At 41.0% G+C, this 18,508-nt stretch overlaps 1 long non-coding RNA gene across 2 annotated transcripts in view; it reads right to left on the reverse strand.

The window, feature by feature from the left end:
• LOC142829606 (uncharacterized) overlaps positions 1 to 18,508 on the reverse strand; it is a 104,889-nt gene that overhangs the window by 74,087 nt on the left and 12,294 nt on the right. Inside the window, exon 1 of one of the 2 annotated variants that reach the window (XR_016349450.1) lies at positions 6,186 to 6,294. The exons of the other annotated variant lie outside the window; for it this stretch is intronic. This is a non-coding gene — a long non-coding RNA (uncharacterized LOC142829606). Of the gene's footprint in view, positions 1 to 6,185; positions 6,295 to 18,508 lie in introns of those variants that run through there. 2 annotated transcript variants of the gene reach the window in all.

Below are 18,508 nucleotides of genomic sequence, written 5' to 3' on the forward strand. Positions count from 1 at the left end.
GGTGAATAAAGAAAAGTTATTTATTAGTTTCCATTATAGAAGAACTAGAGGACACCAAATGAAATTAATGGGTAGCAGGTTTAGAACTAATAAAAGAAAGTTCTTCTTCACACAGCGTGTAGTCAACCTGTGGAATTCCTCGCCAGAGGAGGCTGTGAAGGCTAGGACTATAACAGAGTTTGAAGAGAAGCTAGATAATTTCATGGATGTTAGGTCCATAAAAGGCTATTAGCCAGGGGATAGAAGTAGTGTCCCCGGCCTCTGTTTGTCAGAGGCTGGAGAAGGATGGCAGGAGACAAATCACTTGATCATTGTCTTCGGTTCACCTTCTCTGGGGCACCTGGTGCTGGCCACTGTCAGCAGACAGGCTACTGGGCTAGATGGACCTTTGGTCTGACCCAGTACGGCCGTTCTTATGTTCTTCAAGACTCCTAATTCTAACAGACATCATGCTCATCCAATCAGAGAATGCAAGCTTTGTGTTACAAGAGTGCTTGACAGAAGAGAGGGCTGCATATATGTAGACGGCTATGACACAGTGTGCCAATGGATGTCACTAAAGAATATACATAGTTGTGCTTAGGTGTTCTAGGAGCCATGAAGTTGTGCACTGCAACTGACTTCCACCTGGCAGCTTCTTACATAGTGCTCTAAATGCCAGGTGACGTATGTGAGCAGTAAATGAATAGCAAATGTCAAAAAATGGAGCAAATTGCTAGTGATCTAACCATAAAATAAAACTAAACTCATAAAGATTGTAGAGAGTACATTGGAATAAAGAATAATCTGAGGACATCACAATCTGCTTGTGGTCATACTCTGAGCAGCAAATAAGGCTAAATTAATCAAATAAAGTTATTCATTGTGAATTATTCCCCCAGTTCAAACTAGACCTTGGTCATTCCCAGTTCTCAACTGTATGCTCTCTTCTACATCACTATGCTATAACTATTGTTAGAAACTGAGATTAAATCATACATTACCCACAAGCAAAGCACAACTATAAATTCTATCCTATAAATTAACCAAGTCACATTAATTTGCATGCTTTATATCCAGCATAACTGTGCTGTCCATGTAGCTTTAATACAGTATTTCTTTCATCAAATCCAGTGGTCCTCAGTGGTTTCACTTAAGGCCAAGGAACTCAAATTTAGAGGCTATAAGTACTGGAAACAAAAAGATATTGCATGCTTAACTTCCTGTGACTGAAATATGGTTCAATCCTGATTTTTACCCGAATAAAGGAAATAAGTAATCTTTTACTTCTTTTATAACAAAACTCTAAAAACTAAAGGAACAGCCATAGCAGTCTACAGTATAAATCAAGTTAATCAACAAAGTTTAGTTACAGACATAAGGCAAACACTATTCAGATTTTTTTTAACTTCTATTGTTACTATTTCAGTTGTATTTTGTAATATAATATATCTTATGCTGTGTCTACACCAGATGAAAGTTACTCCACCAGTTTTAATATTTTTTCTTCACCAATCTACTCCAGATTTGAGAGAGTTTGTCCATGTGTCTGTCTGTCTGATCAGGAATTCCTCTTAATCAGTAAGGGTATGTCTACACTACCACCCTAGTTCGAACTAGGGTGGTAATGTAGGCAAGCGGAGTTGAAAATGAAGCCCGGGATTTGAATTTCCCAGGCTTCATTTGCATAAAGCTGGGCGCCGCCATTTTTAAATGTCCACTAGTGCGGACTCCGTGCCTAGTGGACATTTAAAAATGGCGGCGCCCGACTTTATGCAAATGAAGCCCGGGAAATTCAAATCCCGGGCTTCATTTGCAACTCCACTTGCCTACATTACCACCCTAGTTCGAACTAGGGTGGTAGTGTAGACATACCCTAAGAGATAGGACCACCAAAGTTGGTATGCAGCTGTCTCTTATCATAGCTTAAAGCAAGGTCAGGGTTTGGTTGTGCCTGGAATGGGATTGCTTCTCAGAAAACCATACAGAAGAGAGACAGAATCACTGGCAGGTGAAAAGGGCTGATATGTTGCCCCTTCCAGGACTGTCCCAGCTCAGAGCCTTCCCCCCACTTCACAGCCCTTTAGAGAGAGTAGGACAGCTGAAGCTCCATTTCATTCATATGGGGACATTGCTGACTGTTTCCCCATGTCAGGGAGAGAGGGGAAAAGGCACAATTTTCTCATTCCTCACTTTGGATGGGGAGTGTAGGAGACAGATGAACCGGGACCTGCCCCAGCTGGGGGTACATGCAGCCTTCCCTCAGCTATTCCTGCTAGAGCTGCAGTAGCCATGAATAGGTGCTTTTCACCTGGCCCCAAATTGCTGTGATGAGCTGGGGCAGTTCTCGCTCCCCAGGGCAGCTTGAATAATGAACCCCTCATCTCCAGACACACCCCAGAGCAATGATTTAAATGAAAGTATGTACATTTTCATTTTATTTTCCCAAAAGCAAACATTAATTCAGTTAAGGAATTCAGCAACGTCAGGTAAATCTTATAATGTCACTTAAAACAAAAGACACCACACTAAAGCTATACCCAAAACTGGATTTGAACTGACCCTCATTTGGGCTCAATGAACTTTGGTTAATGTTTAGCCCCATTATTTTTAGAGAGGGGATCAGACTCCAGAATTTGATTCTTGACCCTAATTTTGAACATTCAAAAATTATGGACTTTCAGATTTGAAGCTTTAATTTGGTCTGTAAAAAAAATGGCAACATTTGGATCTGGATTTTGATAATCTAGGGTGGTTCAGATTTAATTTAGTCTTTTAACATAGATGTATTCTATTTGTAAAATCACATCTTTGAGTCCAGACCCAAAGACCAAAGCAATAATGCTGACTAGTGATGGGAAAGCCCAAATCTACAGATTTAAGACAATATTGTTAGGTCTTTGTACTTCTGGGTGCTCACTAGTGTACAATGGAAACTGTGCCCTTGTGCAACCACTCAGGAGATATTCAGATTCCACCCTGCTGATTAACAGGTTTTTGTTTCTCTGGGTGGTACACATAAAATTTATTCCACACATGGAGGAATAAATTAGCAGGAACATTGATGCTCACCTAAATTTAACCACCTGAGTTTGCCTATCCTTTTTCTAAGAGACATGTAGTGAGATAACGTGTTCCCATACAGTAGAGTGGATAATATATGGTACAGCTGCCAGGTTTTGTGGACTATAATTTATGCACATTATTCACTGGGCTACTTTGCATATATGGACTAAATTTGCATAAAGTTCAATGTATGGGCAACACCCCTCATTCCAAGCAGTGCTAGAGGTAGAACAGAGAAATGTATTAAAACTGTCTGTCGTGGCAGGCCCATGTGCTTTATAATGGATCAGAGTCTAGAGCTGGGTGGTGTCTTACTATCTGGGGGAACCTCAGCCCAGTATCGATTTCCTCACCTTCTGTTCTTACTGCCATCTTTTCTGCTTGCCACTGTCCCTGCTGCCACCATCATTGGTTTGTCCTACCTGCTCCTGTGATGCTCAGGCAAAGCAGCAAAGAGACAGCCCAAGAGACCACTTGGCTGCTTGCTCAACAGGCACTAAAGCAGCCATTGGTAGCCAGCAGCTGCAAGCCCAGATTATTTCTGAAATCCAGCTGGATGAATGAGATTTCAGATGGGTGCTACAGGAGTGTGACACAAGACTACAAAATTAAACATTGGAATAAATAAATAAGTTGTGGAATCTCTGTCACTGGAGATATTTCAGAGCAGGTTGGATAGACATCTATCGGGGATGATCTAGATCAGGCCTAGGCAAAATACAGCCTGGGGCCTGGATCCAGCCTGCCAAGCCTCTGGATCCAGCCCATGGACCACCCTGCTAGGGACCATTAGGCAGGCAGCTGCATAGTTTACAGCACAGTCTGTGCAGCTCTCTGCTCTGCAGAGTGGGGGAAGCTTTGTGAGATCTCTCTACCTCCAGCCCAATCCTCAGCTCCTATTGGCTAGAAACAGCTAATATCTCAGCTCCTATTGACTAGAAACAACCAGCCAAACGGAGCTGAGAAATTGGCCTGGGGGTTGGGAGCAGCGCAAATCTCTTTCCCCTCCCAGATCCGAGAGCCATGTGGAAGGAGCAGCCTGCAGTTTCAAGTGGGGCTGCAGCAGGCAGGGAGCTCAGCCTGGCTTGGGGTGCTGCAGGCTTAAGTAAGGACCTTCCAACCACAGCCTGCCTCTGGCACCCTTACCCCTCCCACATCCCAACTCCCTCCCCCAGGTCACCATCCAAACCCTCTGTACCCCCTTGCCCCAGGACACAACTCCCTCCTAGGATCTGCACCCTCTTCTACAGCCTTCCCCCAGGCCAGAATCCTCTCCTGCACCCAAACACCTTCACAGACCCTGCACCCCATTCCGCTGCCCAAGTCACCACCCACACCCTCTGCAGTCTGCACCCCCCCTTTCCCCCTTCTTCCAGATCACAGCTCCCTCCCAGACTTTGCACCCCCTCCAAGTGCCTCTCCCCCAGGTCAGAATCCTCCTCTGCACCCATACCCACTCCCTGACCCTACACCTCAATCCCCTGACCCAGGTCACAACCCCCTCTTTTCCCCAAACAGCCTCTCAGACCTCACACCACATCCTGCATCCCACTCTTACCCTTCTGCACCCAACCTCCATCTTAGACCCCACACTCTCTCCACAGAAAAGTGCAGCCTTTGACCACTTTCCAAAATCTTGGAGTGGCCTCTCACCAAAAATTTTAAAACTCAGTGAATTAGTTGACAGCTTCTTTACAGCAAAAGTAAAAATCTACTTTAAAAGTTCATTTTCTTGACTGACTGCATAATCTATAAAATGGCTCCATTAGTCATGTGCTTTGGTCTATTCTTTTTCTTTATAATCCCCTTCACTACATCCTCCCCAGGAAAAAGCTTTCCCTCTGACTGCGGCTGTTTAAGGAGGGAACGTGTGGAGTTGGTGAGCTGTGCCCTTATGGGGAAGTTGGACAAGATTGTTCAGGGTGGCAGAAGGGGAATGTGGGTGGTGTGTTCTGTGGTGTCCTTTATTGGTTCTCCAGAAGAGAGCTGTGGGCATGTGAACAGGAATTGGGCACATGCTTACACTGCCAGATCATGCCCCTTTGGAGCTATCATGTCAAGTTGTTGAGAGTATTAACTGCAGGATACCAGGCTGTCCTTTTGTCACTCCTTGTCTCATGGAGTGCTATTTGAATGGTTAGCCAGAGATAGGATAAAAATAAAACCAGAGATGGAAACAGTCTGTCCTACCTATTTATCGGTCTACCTCTTACCGTAAGTATTTGTAAAGTGACCCACACCAGTATCATCTAGACATCACTCAAGTTCCTTCTTCCTCAAAAGAATGTAACAGTTGTCATTCTGCATTGCTAAATTCCTGTACCATTTCCCCTCAGAAGTACCCTACACTTCATTTATGAGAAAGATACAAACTATTTCATATATAAAAAGTATAACCAGATTGTAAAGCTTGCTCTGGGACCCATCTGGCTGAGAGGAGCCAATATAATGTAAGATCATTATCATTAATACATACAGCTTGAATGCGAACCAGTTCCATCAGGAAAATGTGAACCTATACAGTCACTTTTTAGCATCAATTCATTCTGTTAAACCACTCTGGTAACATTTATTATTATTTATTATTTGTATTATGAGAGCACACTAGGGGCCCTATCAAGGATTAGGCCTTCATTGTGATGGACTTTATATGAACAAATAATAAACACAGCTCTTGTCCCTCAGAGCTCAGCATTTTTAACATGTCAGGATGTATTGTGTATGAAATAATTCAGGCCCATTTTTAATGTTTGCAAAAAATTGAACTGTTGCATGAAAATGAGCTAATTAGATACCTAGTTTCTATGCATAAACACTTGGATATAGTGCAAAACTGCATCCACAATTTTAGAGGCCACTTTTGAAAATGTGTCCCATGATATTTATTCAGATTTAAAAGTCACATCATGCAACACTGCTATAATACATTTCCTCTAGTAAAGATATTCATGTGGAAGTAACAAAAATGTTGGGTGCTAAGAGAAGTAAAACCAGCTGTGTAATATATATATATATATATATATATATATATATATATAATTATCCTCATTGCACTGGAAAAAATAATTCAAATATAATCCATTACATAAATCTTACACTGTAAATTATTTACATAAAAACAGATGTTAGAAAGGTCTTACCACAAGGGTGATACTTTAGCAAAGTGTGTCTTCCTCACAACAATAGTAACAAAGGCTGCATGTTCCCTCTAAGCTCTGTGGCAGCGTAGCTTCACTGGTGATAATCAGCCCCACCCAGTCAGTCAGCTCCAGGCAGGGAGCCCTGAGCCTCTGACTTGGCTGGGCTGATTAATCACCTGTGAAGCTGTGCTGCCACCCAGCTTAGAGGAAGCACTGTATGGTACCCTGCTTTCATTACTAATGTAAATCCAATATAGCCCTCACTTCAGTAGAGTCTCAGGGACGAGTGAGAGAAATGTCTGTCCCAATATATTTTAAAATCATTTTTAAGCAATTTTGTGTAATTTGAATGTCCTTTAAGCATAGCAGGGAAAGGTTTGCAGAATTTCTGGTTTATATATTAATACAGTTCTTACATGTTTGCTCTGCCTTACACTGCCAGGCATGCTGTTGACTTTCAAAATATGTGGTAACTCCAGAAACAATGTTGTTTTCTGATTGCTGTTGAATTTGTTACTAATTATCTAATCTTTTATTTTTTGGACCAATGGAATCACTGTAACTTAGGTCTTCTTCTCTCTGTTGTCTGCCATCTTGCATCTTTATATATGAATTCTCTTTTGTGGAAGGATAAGTCTTCTCCTTCAGATACAGAAAACCCTGCTTAGTTTCCATCTGCAAGGGACATGGATTCCATGTCTCCTTGTGAAACTCCATCTTCTTCTTGGCAAAAGCACTGCACTACCAGCCCATGATACCTCTTGTTAACAATGGATTACTAAGTGACTCTGCTAATGGGCATGCATTTTCTTCACCTTTTTAAAGATGTGTTTATCCGTTGCTCATCATGAACAACATTTTAAAACTGCAAAACATGTTGGGAGAGTCATGTACAAATTTAATTTATGAAAACCTGTGCAGGAAAAAAAAAGTACCCATGGCATGGGGAAACACAGCTATTTAATTCCAGTTGTGTTTACATAATGATCACTTTGGCCTTGATTCTGCAAGTTATTACCCAATGCATAGCACAGAATGTAAAGTTGTTGCACTTCGCCACTGTGTAAGAAGTTACGCTGTGTGAAGGCAAATGACATTAAGCATTAGGCAGGGGCCTTTGCATTGAGAACAAGAGCTTCAAGCCCCTTGCACGCCCACTTCTTTACTTTCAAAAGTGCAGAGTAAATGATGGGTGAGTTATGGGCCTGAGCAGCCATGAACTTGAGTGCCATCACAACATGGCTATTAGAAGCTTAACTATATGCCCCCCTCTCAGTTATACTCCTGCTGCTAGGTTTCAATTAGGGACTATTTCATGTGGTTGCCATGCCTCTGTGGTCTCATGAGTTGATGCTTGTTTTCCTTTGTACATCATGTCTTTGTCATCAGTTTTTAGTGGTGCTTATTTGTGAAATATTCTACACCTCTGTTGTTCAGGATGTAGCTCTTTGTGGAAAAGGAGGGGCTGGGGACCCCAGAGCCAGGGCAGAAGCACAGGATAATACATTCTTAGCTAGTGTGAATGGTGCTATGATAACTTACACCACTTTAGGATTTGTCCCAGCATACCAAGAGAGAGATACTCCCCTATATATATATATATATATAGGGGAGTATCTCTCTCTTGGTATGCTGGGACAAATCCTAAAGTGGTGTAAGTTATCATAGCACTTTAGGCTATGAATGTATTATCTATGAAAGTATTACTAGCTAAGAATGTATTATCCTGTGCTTCTGCCCTGGCTCTGGGGTCTATATATATATATATCTCCAAGGGTGTGTTCCTCCCTCTCCATTCATTCTTCAGGGACCAAAACCTGCCTTTTTACCAAAGACCACAAGTGTGGGGAAATCTACAAGGGTTGCCTCACAGAGTTTTCCTTCTCCCAGGAAACCTATCTGTTGATGTGCTTCAAAGGGAAAACAGAATGTATATTATTCTAGATGTAGCTGCCATTTTGTTTCTTCACATAGTTGCACAGATATGTTGTATGAGAAAGTCCTAAACTTACATATCTAGCACTTCTTGATGACAATTTCACCACTTCTGCACTTTTTGTGCTGGAAGTTAGCAAAATTAAACATGCCTATTGGTGCCTGTGACGGGGAAGACCATCCCCGCACTCTCAGCCCTGACACGGAGGGCCCGGGGGGCTGGAGGCGGGCGGAGAGCTCGGGGGACACCAGCCGCCCGGCGGCCCGGATGCAGGGCGAACCCGCAGCCCAGCAGGGGACCAGGGCATAGGACGCGCCCTCCAGGGCGGGCCCTAAGATCGCGGAAGCCACTGACGGCTGTGGCGGCACGGCCGGAAGTGGCGCGCCAGGCGCGCCGGTTCAAAAGAGCGCCGTGGGGCCGGGAAGAGGGGAGGAAGTGGGGGCGAGGGCTGGCGGAGTTCTCCCTCTCCCCACAGGCAGCTCATGGGGAGCAGCGACCGGCAGGCGCGGACCTGAACCAGGGAGGACCGCGGACCGGCCCCGAGATCGGCGGGCCCAAGACGGCGGAGCGGACCTAGCGGGCAGGCGTGAGCCCGGCCAGACTGGACACCCAAGGGCCGGGGAAGGCCAAGTGCGGGGGAGGGCGTTCCGAGCCCGACGGCCGGGGAGCGCAAACAGAGTGCAGGGGACCCAGAGACCAAAAGAACCGGGGGTGCCCCCCCCCCCCCCAGCGGACTCAAAGGGACTGAGACTGGGGCAGGCGAAAGGCGAGGGGTGAGCTGGGGAGCTCCTCCCACCACAGTGCCTAATACCAATCACATACACATATCCCTTGTTGAATAAAGCATGCTCAGAAAAAAAAACCTCCTCCTTGGCCCCTACAAGGATAGTTGGCTACTTTTGTGCTTAGAGGTGACTAATATCCCTTTAAGTTATTAAATTCTATAGTCTCCTTCCCACTTGCTATAGCATGGTAGGAAAATGTGGTCTTGTGTAACTAAATAATAATGGAAATTTAATTTTATGGTACTTTATAAAATTTTTGGAAGGTTTATTTTTAAAAAAGTTTTCTACAAATGACATGTTAGTTTCAGATATTAAGTTTGCTAGGCACTAAGTTTACTTAGTCTCAGACGGGTATTTGTGTTAGTCTGCATCTGCAAAAAACAAAACACCCCAGCCAATAACAACAACAACAACAAGGATGGTATAGGATGGTGTTTATGTAACCATCATTTATTTGTACTGTAGTGTCAAATTTCTGTGCCAAAAGATACATAGACCTTTCAGTAACATTTGCAGCCATCCTTTTCCTCTCCCCTTCCACTCCTCACTTCTTTGTTCTTAAAGAAATCCAGAGATCACCACAATTCTCACCTCAATTCATGGTGCAAGCCTGACATTTTTGCATTACTTCTTGCTGAATAACATAAAAAGAATTAATTTCAAAGCTTTGGCATTACATTTCGTGGCTCAACGAGCCTGATTTCCTTAGCTGGGTGTAAAAAATTGCTTCATGTTAGAACCGTAAGAGTCACGGCAAAATAATAGTGCTCATTTCTTCCACTTGATGAAAATCTATGCTGTACCTTTAAAAAATGTATCATAAAAATGAACATTCATAAAATACGAGTCAAGTTTACTTATACCTTAATCAAATTCTAGAGGGTCTCAGAGGAACGGTACTTTCACTGCAGCTGTGCAATGTGAAGTTTGTTCCAATGCTGATTGAAAATATTTTTGTGCTTCCTTCATTTTAGCCAATCAAAACCCCAAGGTATTCGCTCCTGGCTGAACATTTCCATTATGCAGGGTGACAGTGATAGGTCACAGAGATGGTGCTGAGAACTAACTAACAGATTCGAAACAACCAGAATCCCACAACTTATCACCAGCCCTGTGCTGAAATCCTTTAAAGTAAAATGTATCTGTCTTTCTCATTGTCCATTTTTATCCCTCCAGGGCTTAGACAGTACCATGTTTGCATGCAAATGCATTTTGGATATTTTTTATAAAAGCAATGATATGACTGGGTGTTGGATTTTTCAACTCTTTGTTGGAGATACAATATGGTTGCTGGACTGAATGCCATTTTTGCCTTCTTTATTGTCTGTCACCTTTGCCATTATGGCTGCTTTTGAAGTCTGTGCAGAAACTTCACCTGTTTTCAGACCAGGACATCCTGCTGAATAAGTGACATTTTTCACCAGAAACACAATATACCCATATGCTGTCTACATCTCCACTTGTTTTCGAAATAATCTATGCAGAATGATAGTTCTGAGCCCTAAAGTGTTTGGTTTCTGGTTACTCTGGAAAACATCTCTCTCTCCTTCTGTGATGCCATGGCAGTGCAATCTGCTTGCAGTGGATGGTCCTTTGGTACCTCTAGTACCTAAGACTGAGCTCAGATTTGGTTGTCATGCAGCCATGCTATAAGGTCCATTTATCGTACCATGTTTTCCCTTAGGAAATGGGTTGAAATGGGGGAATGGTTATATTCAACTGTCTGAGTTAATTATGCTGGGGGATATGGGTTTCCTGTGAAACATAGTAATCCAATATAATGTTTTGTCTAGGCTTTTATGAATAATGTACAAGTCCTTGACTTTTTGATAAATTAAAAAGGAAAACAAATAAAAGCATGCTCCTGCTTCCATTGAAATCAGTGGCCAATCTCCTCTTGGTTCCAAAAGAAGAATGGAGCAGTTCCACATTTTTAAAGGATGACATTATGATATTCTACTAGAATTAATATGAACATACCCAGTTTTTCATATTTGTGTGACACGACCAGCTGATCGGTATATCTTCAGTTTACTGAAATCTATATAGTTCCAATTCAGCAAGGGTCTTGAGCACATGCCTAGTTTTAAGCATGTGAATGGGACTATTCCTCTATCTAAATGTTAGGCACGTGCTTAAGAACCATACTGAACTGCGGCCAGTGTGCACACACAATCATTTTTAGGTGTTACTGGTCTAATATGCTGCAGTCTTGGAATCCAGACTCAGCATATTAGTCTTCAACAATCCATTACTCTCAAGATGGTATCATTGGTGACTTCTCATAGAATCATAGAAATCAGCAGTGGAAAATACCTACTCCATAATCTAGTGCATCTCCCTGCTAATACAGGATTGTGCCTCATTCACGGTACATTTTCCAGTGCTTTGTCCAGTTCAGTTTTAAATTACTCAAACAATTAGTCTACCCTTGGGAGGATATTGCACAGACTAAATAGATCTCACCAGTAGGACATTTTTCCTAATCTTCTGCCTAAATTTTCTTTTATTATTTTGCTGCCTCAGGCAAACATTTTGCTTGTATGTCACTGTCAAATGAAATGAAAAGTCAGCATTTTCAGTATCCAGGACTCCCCACTTCCTAGTACTTCATTTGGTTTTTGCGTAGTCCTTTGGAAGATTTGTTATGCTGCTCTACCATTTCTAGCCAGAATAGACATTCTTCTTAGGAGCTCCAAAACCCATTAGATTGTTATTACTGGCAATAAGTTAGCTCCATCCATTGCTGAAGACATGTGAAGTGATCCAATTCTAGACATCACCTGAACAAAGGCACTTAATAAAGTAATGGAAATTGAGATGACACTTCTTCACTTTTTTTTTCCTCAAAAGCTGCCGGATATTTGTAAGATGAGAAATAATATAAAAAATTGATTCCACTGCAATGTCAAGTTGTTACAATTACATTTGCATGGGTTGATAAGATCGTTTTTCTTGGCTCCATTTCTACTCATGGCCTCTAAACTTTCTCCCAGAAAAACCATGCATGTAAGTTGTGCAAGAAAACAGACATTTGCCCATGCACGTGTGTACACAAATGCTCACTGTGTAGACTGGAATCTACCCTCCAAATCTGCCTATTCACAAGCTGTTCAGATGCCAGCAGAAAATGTAACCCTCCGTCTCTGTATTAAGCGGTGCACCCCAATTAAAATGCATCACTTGCCTAGAGTGAACATTGAATCAAAAGCAAAAGCAGGGCATTGTTCCCATGTATTGCCTAGTTTGTAAGAGTGGGAATTTTCTTTTTAATAGCTTACATTTTTTATTAAGTACTGTGAATCTCAGTTACTCAAAATCCAGTTTGATTTAAAAATGGAAACCTAATCTCTGGATTCTAGGGATGATCACTTGTGAGATTTGAATTTTCCATAGTCTATGAATTAAACAGTCTTAGAAGAAGTTGAAAAAGCACTTGAAACATTACATTCTTCCCCAGAAAAAGGAATTATATCCAGTGAGAATAAAAAAATGCTACTAAAATTTATCTGTGTACACCAAACCATTAGCAACTGTGTAACAATTCTGAGCATAGTATCCCATCTTTTGAATTTTTTAAATGCTAAAATACTTTACCTGTCCTTTTACAACCAACAGCTCTTAAGAACAAACAGAAAAAGAGAGAAAGAAAAAGAGAGAAAATCATACCTGCAAAATACATCTGGATTTCCCTCTTAATTCTACTCTCAGAAGCCTTTTGGCAGTTTAGAAAGCCAGCAGCGAATATGTTTTACAAGATTTATAGCCAAAGGCTTAAAGAGGCAGTTCAGTTTTTTAGCATTTAATAGCCATTTCTGAAGAAAGCAGAATGCTCTGGTACATGCTGTGTTACAAGACAATATTTTTCATTTTATAGAGCTACATAATGATCCACCAATTGTGCACAGCAGATAAAGCAAAGTATGGACCAAATCCTTTAATCCTTACTTAGGCAAAACTCCCATTAACTTGTAGGGCGTTCTTTCTGATAGAAGACTGTAGGAGTTATCCCACTGAGTTGGAATTTGAAAGTAGTTAGTGCTTTTCACTTTACAAGTGAACAGAAAAACTGGCTTGGTTTAGAGGTCCTTCTCAGGTGTTTTCTCTGAGACATCACTTGACACAACTCAGTTATTAGTTTATTGATCTATTTGTTGTCATTTCTGTGGTCCACATTTTAAGGAGAGCAGGGAGAAGCTATTGGAAAGAGATTAACAATCTCCTCCAGTTTGTGCCACCTGGTACACCCATTGTGGCATCACTACCACTTGGGAGTAAGGAAATATAAATCTGGGTTTTGTTGAGTGATTCTTTCGGACAGGAATTATGTAAGGTACAGGACAGTTAAGTGGTTTGTTGACCGGAAAATAGGAAGGTGAAGTGTTATGTGTATGTAGAGGGAATTGTACTGTTGGGATATTGGGCAGGAAGGAGAGAGGGCATATTATTTAGTTGTCTCGAGAGTGAATCTTGGGGAACTTTTCTTTGGCTCTTCCTACACTACTTCCCAACCATCTTCATCTCAGGAGTAGTAGGGACTGGGTGTTTGGAAGCCCTCTATCTTTGCAAGTGTTAATTTAGGAAAAAGGTTGTGGGTATAATTCAAAGGATCTTTGATCATATTCTGCAGGGAAGTGGCAGTTCTTTATTTCTGTGTTATTAGTAATGTCCTATTAGAGACAGCTAATAGATTTAAGGAAGAAGGAAAAGAGATTTTTGTAGTCTCCCTCCTCCTCCTCCTCCTCCTCCTCCTCCTCATTGGGATTGAGGGCAGAGGGATTAGGATAGGTGTAACATGGTGACAAGATAATTTTTAATGATGGTCTTATTGGGACTTTCTGAAAGTTTCTGAAAAGTGTCTCAGTTGGGAACATTTCCATTACTAAGAGATTTAAGATGTTCTTGTTACTTACTCTGTAAATTATTACTTGGGTAATACCGTGTGATACTTTGGACACTATGCCCTGGTCTACACTAGGGAATTATTTCAAAATAACTCCCCTTATTGTGAAATAATAACTCCTGCTTTCCATGAGGAATAATGCTGATTTTGAAATAATTACTTTGAAATAGCAGTAGCATAGATGCTCCACTGCTGCTATTTCAAAATAACTACTCCCCAGAGTCATTCAAAGTAATTACTCCCCAGTGCTTTCTGGGACTCTAAGTCGAGGTAGCACATCCACATTAAGGGAACCTGCCTTGGAGTAATTTCAAGGCTTTCCTGTAATGTGGACACACTAATTCGAAATAACTTATTTCAAAATAATAACTCCCAAAATAACTATTTTGAAATAATTTCCTAGTGTAGACTTGCCCTATATGGCATCTAATCAGGTTAAGCATTGTTGCTATACTGTGGAGATATATCAGGGTTTGCTTTTGGACTTGTCTTCAAGAGTGGAAGATGATAAAAAATATAATTCTTCATGATGTCATCATGGATTGAGGTCCCTGATTTTTAGATAAAACTGAATCCTGACTAGATGCTGCAGCAAGGTCTTTGTTAACCTCTCTCTAGTCTGGTACTCAGTGCAACATGGAAGTACCCATCTCCTTGCGAGATTTTTGAATGTTTCCGAAACATTAAGAGATGCATTATTATTTTTTTACTTTTACTATTTAACTTTTGTAATGAGGTAGCGCCTCAAGGCCACAGCCAGGTTTGGGCCCTATTGTGCTGGTACAGTAAAAATACATAATGAAATACAGACTCTGCAAAGAATTCACTGTCTGAAAATGGATTTGTCTGAGTTTATTTGATGAGATATATTTAGGAAGAGTTTTGATAATGTTCCTCCCTTCCACCTTATACTCCCAGGCAGTACTGACTGAGTTTTATCCAGTCTGGTATTGGATTACTCAGGCCTACTTTCATGGATGATATCAATATTTCTGTACATAAAAGCCTTTCTGGATAGATTTAATTTCTCATAACCACCAGGATAAACATTTCCATATCCCAGGTGGCTTTTAGACATACAGCATGAATCTAAGCACATTTTAATCTTGTTTCTAGATTGAAATGAGCGAGGATGAGGATGATACGTCTGCCTGCTGAACTCTGTTTCTGGTTTTGAAGTAAGAGCTCATCTTAGGTACAATCAGTAGAGGGCCTATTTAATTCCCTCCTAAAAGAATGGACCCAGGATATCTTCAGATATCTTTTGGAGAGAGTGCTAGTGAACTATTCTGTAGATTGCTCGGTGCTACAATGTGATCATCTGTTTCTACAACTCTCAGTAATGCTCCATGGATGTCCTCTTCCTACATGTCATTTTCAGGGGTCAGATTAGTAGAGAGGTGATTATATCAGGGATTGGTTTGCAGGTCACAATTGTCCTTCTCTAAGACCAATGGATTTTGGCAAATAGAATATATAAAGCCCTACGACATGAAGGTTTTGTTCTGACTCTTAATAGCATCCACAAAGCTTTATCCAGTGGAACTCTTCTGTTTGTGGATAGCTGGGTGCTTCCAGGATGTCAACACTTTCGAAACTATGGTTTGAACTTTTTAATTTTTTAAAGATAAGGCTGCTTTTGTTTGGACAGAATGACCAGGTTGATATGAACAGATTAATGCCTGAAGAGGATGAACCTCACATCAGGTCTGGCTGACATTTAGTGAGTTTTGGGCATCTGAAGTTACAAATGGGTGGTTGGACTTTTCAGCTACTGTGTGTGAGGAGGACTCATGCCTCTCATGGGAATGATAATGAAATCAAGTAGATGCTTGGTCCATGGCTATTGAAGATAGTTAGGGAAGGATATACCGATGCTGACATCCTTCAAATGACCTGGCTCAACAAACCATCTCTTGATAAACACTGATTAATGCCTCAGTGTAAGGATGACTTCTCTGAAGGGAGACAGAGGTTATGTCTAATCTACGTCCCTTTTCTCGAAAAAGGGATGTAAATTAGACACTTTGATATTGCAATTGAAGCCCGGATTTAAATTTCCTGTGCTTCATTTGCATAATGGCAGCCATGGTTTTTTTCGAAATGGGGCTTTTCGAAAGAAAAACAGCAGTTTAGACAGGGATCGATCGAAAATAAATCCCTTCTTCGAAAGATTCTGTACTGCTCAAAAAAATTTTTGACAAAAGGGATGTAGTTTAGACACAGCCAGAGTGTCCTTTTTTTGAAATGTAGTGCCAGCACAGTGGTGATATCTGCTTTTTCCATTTGATCACGCTGGTGTGGTGACTGCTTTCCTGGTCTCCTTCATGAGAATACTATTTGGATAGGAATGAGCTGGAGGAGGCCCAGTCCGGATACCAGGAGGAAGTTGTGTTTGCTGATTGGGAAGAATCATCTAGAGAATATGGTGGGGTGGTGGTGTCTCATCCATCATTTTTCATATGTTTGTCTACCCTTCCTCAAGAGGTCCATGTTGTAGCAGTATTTTTGATTGTTCTGGAGATTCATAGAGTTTGACAGCCAAGATTGTGTATTTCACCTGTGCTTAGTAGGATAATCAAGACGTTTTGTTCTCAGATGTGGAACTTGGCACCATTATCCAGACCTTTGTCGCCTCCAGTTTATGTTACTATAGTACACTTTATATGGTGCTAAACTATAGGGCCATAGCAGCAGCAGCAGCTTGACTTGTTGGCTGCTGGAAACGTTGCAGTGGTGCTGCAGCTTCCTCAATTCAAGCCAGGTCAGTATCAACTACATTATTTTAATCTTACTTAGGGTGAGGTCTTTTCTTCATTGAAATTTTAGACTTTGTTGTAGCTGCACTAGTTCAAACACCTCGTGTTGATGCTTTATTCCAATCTAAAAGGAGACATGCATTGGAAGTGTAGATCAGGATAAAGCATGTTGGTGCAGGGCACTTCTTACCTTGTGCAATACATCAACAGCAAGAGTTTGTACGGGTATAGCACTCCTGCAGATATACCAATGGTTAAAACCCCAATATAGCCTTGAGAGACTACCTCCCTTCCCATATACCACTGTAAATTAGTGCACTCTTGCTAGATGTTCTAAGATTTGAAAATTTGAGGGCTTACAGGCAAGTTGTTTCCAACAGTGGACCTGGAATTTACTTTCCCTGTTAGTTTAAAAAAAAAAAAAAAAGAAGAAGACGAACCCATAACCCAGATTTACTTAATCTAAGACAAGGTGCTCAATTTCTCCATTTGCTCAAGTTTTAGATTGGGAGTAGTTTAGATATGCGTATACTCTAGTTTTACAATTTATATATATTCCTAGAGATATAATGGACTGATTCTGATCTTTCCCTGCCATAAGTCATGACTTCATGGAAGTCAGTAGAATGAAACACAGTGTAAATGAAAACAGAATTAGGCCCATAGTCGCAAGTAGGTTTTAAACAAATAGAAGTGGTACAAAATAAAATGTGGTATATATTTAGGGCCCGACCCTGCAAACCTCATGCAGGTAAAGCTTTGGGTAACCTCAGGATTGGAGACTATCGCTTCCTTGGCCTTATGTTATTTTAAACAGTTTTTTAGGTCTGTGTCATGGAACAAGGTGATAAAGATATGGAAATAATAAATCTGCTTAAGTGGTTTATTTTTGAGTATGCCAAGCTAACCACTGCAAATCTACTAAATAGTGAGCTCATTTAATTGAGAAGAACAATTTGTGCTGTTGAACTTTATTATCTACTGTCAACGGACATTTCAGTCTTTGCATTGCAAAGGAAGGTTTCTGGTCCCTGTATTAAAATGGGGTTTTGATCATATTTCAAAGCTGTCAAGGCCATTTGATGAGGGAAAGTGTGGTTTTAGGATTTAATATTTTTGCAGTTAAAGAATCATTTGGAACAGTGTTTGAGAGAAATATGGGGAGGGACATAGCTGGGAACTGGGCTACAGTTGTCTGCTGGATTCTGGTGTGCATTATCTGTAAATTATTTGCTTCATTTTGTTTTTGCCATCTAGCATTCTGGTTCAGAAATGTTACATATATCTAAATAAATTAAACTAGGACATAATGTCTTCTATCTGTCTTAACTCATGTTTCTCAATATTCCCCACTCCTAGCATTCAGACCTTACTGGCTATTTGGAAGATGTGACGATAATATTTGAAACCAGCATTAACCGTTTTCAGACAGACAACAAAAGATGAATACTTTCATGCAAAGCTGTGTGTTACATGTGAATTGTTAATGTCCTATGAAGCACAGAAACTATTCCTTTGATATACTACAGTAGTACTCTCAAAAAGCCCTCAGTGCCAGCCTACCTCGACTTCCTCTGAAATCGATGTTGACTTTCAGTTGTGTAAAAATGCAGTGGACGCTTCCAGTAACAATAGCTAACAAAATGTATATGTACTCCTCCTTGGTTAACTTATTTGTATTTCTCAAATTACATTTAGAAATTTTTATCTTTGTGGGGTGAAAGCCTAACCCCACAGAAATCAATGATGAAACTCCCACTGACTCCAATAATGGTAGGATTTTATCCACCAAGTATAATATTTGGTTCATATATTGTGTGTGATTATGCTAAAAACAAGTGCTTCTAAGAGAGAATTGTGCCGTGTGTTACAAAGAGATATGCCTACTCTTAATTTCTTCTTCATGGGCAAGATCAGCTCAGGCTCCCTGGTGATGGCTA

This window comes from Pelodiscus sinensis, chromosome 4, assembly GCF_052426305.1.
Source record: "Pelodiscus sinensis isolate ZL-2025 chromosome 4, ASM5242630v1, whole genome shotgun sequence".
Lineage (NCBI taxonomy): Eukaryota > Metazoa > Chordata > Testudines > Trionychidae > Pelodiscus > Pelodiscus sinensis.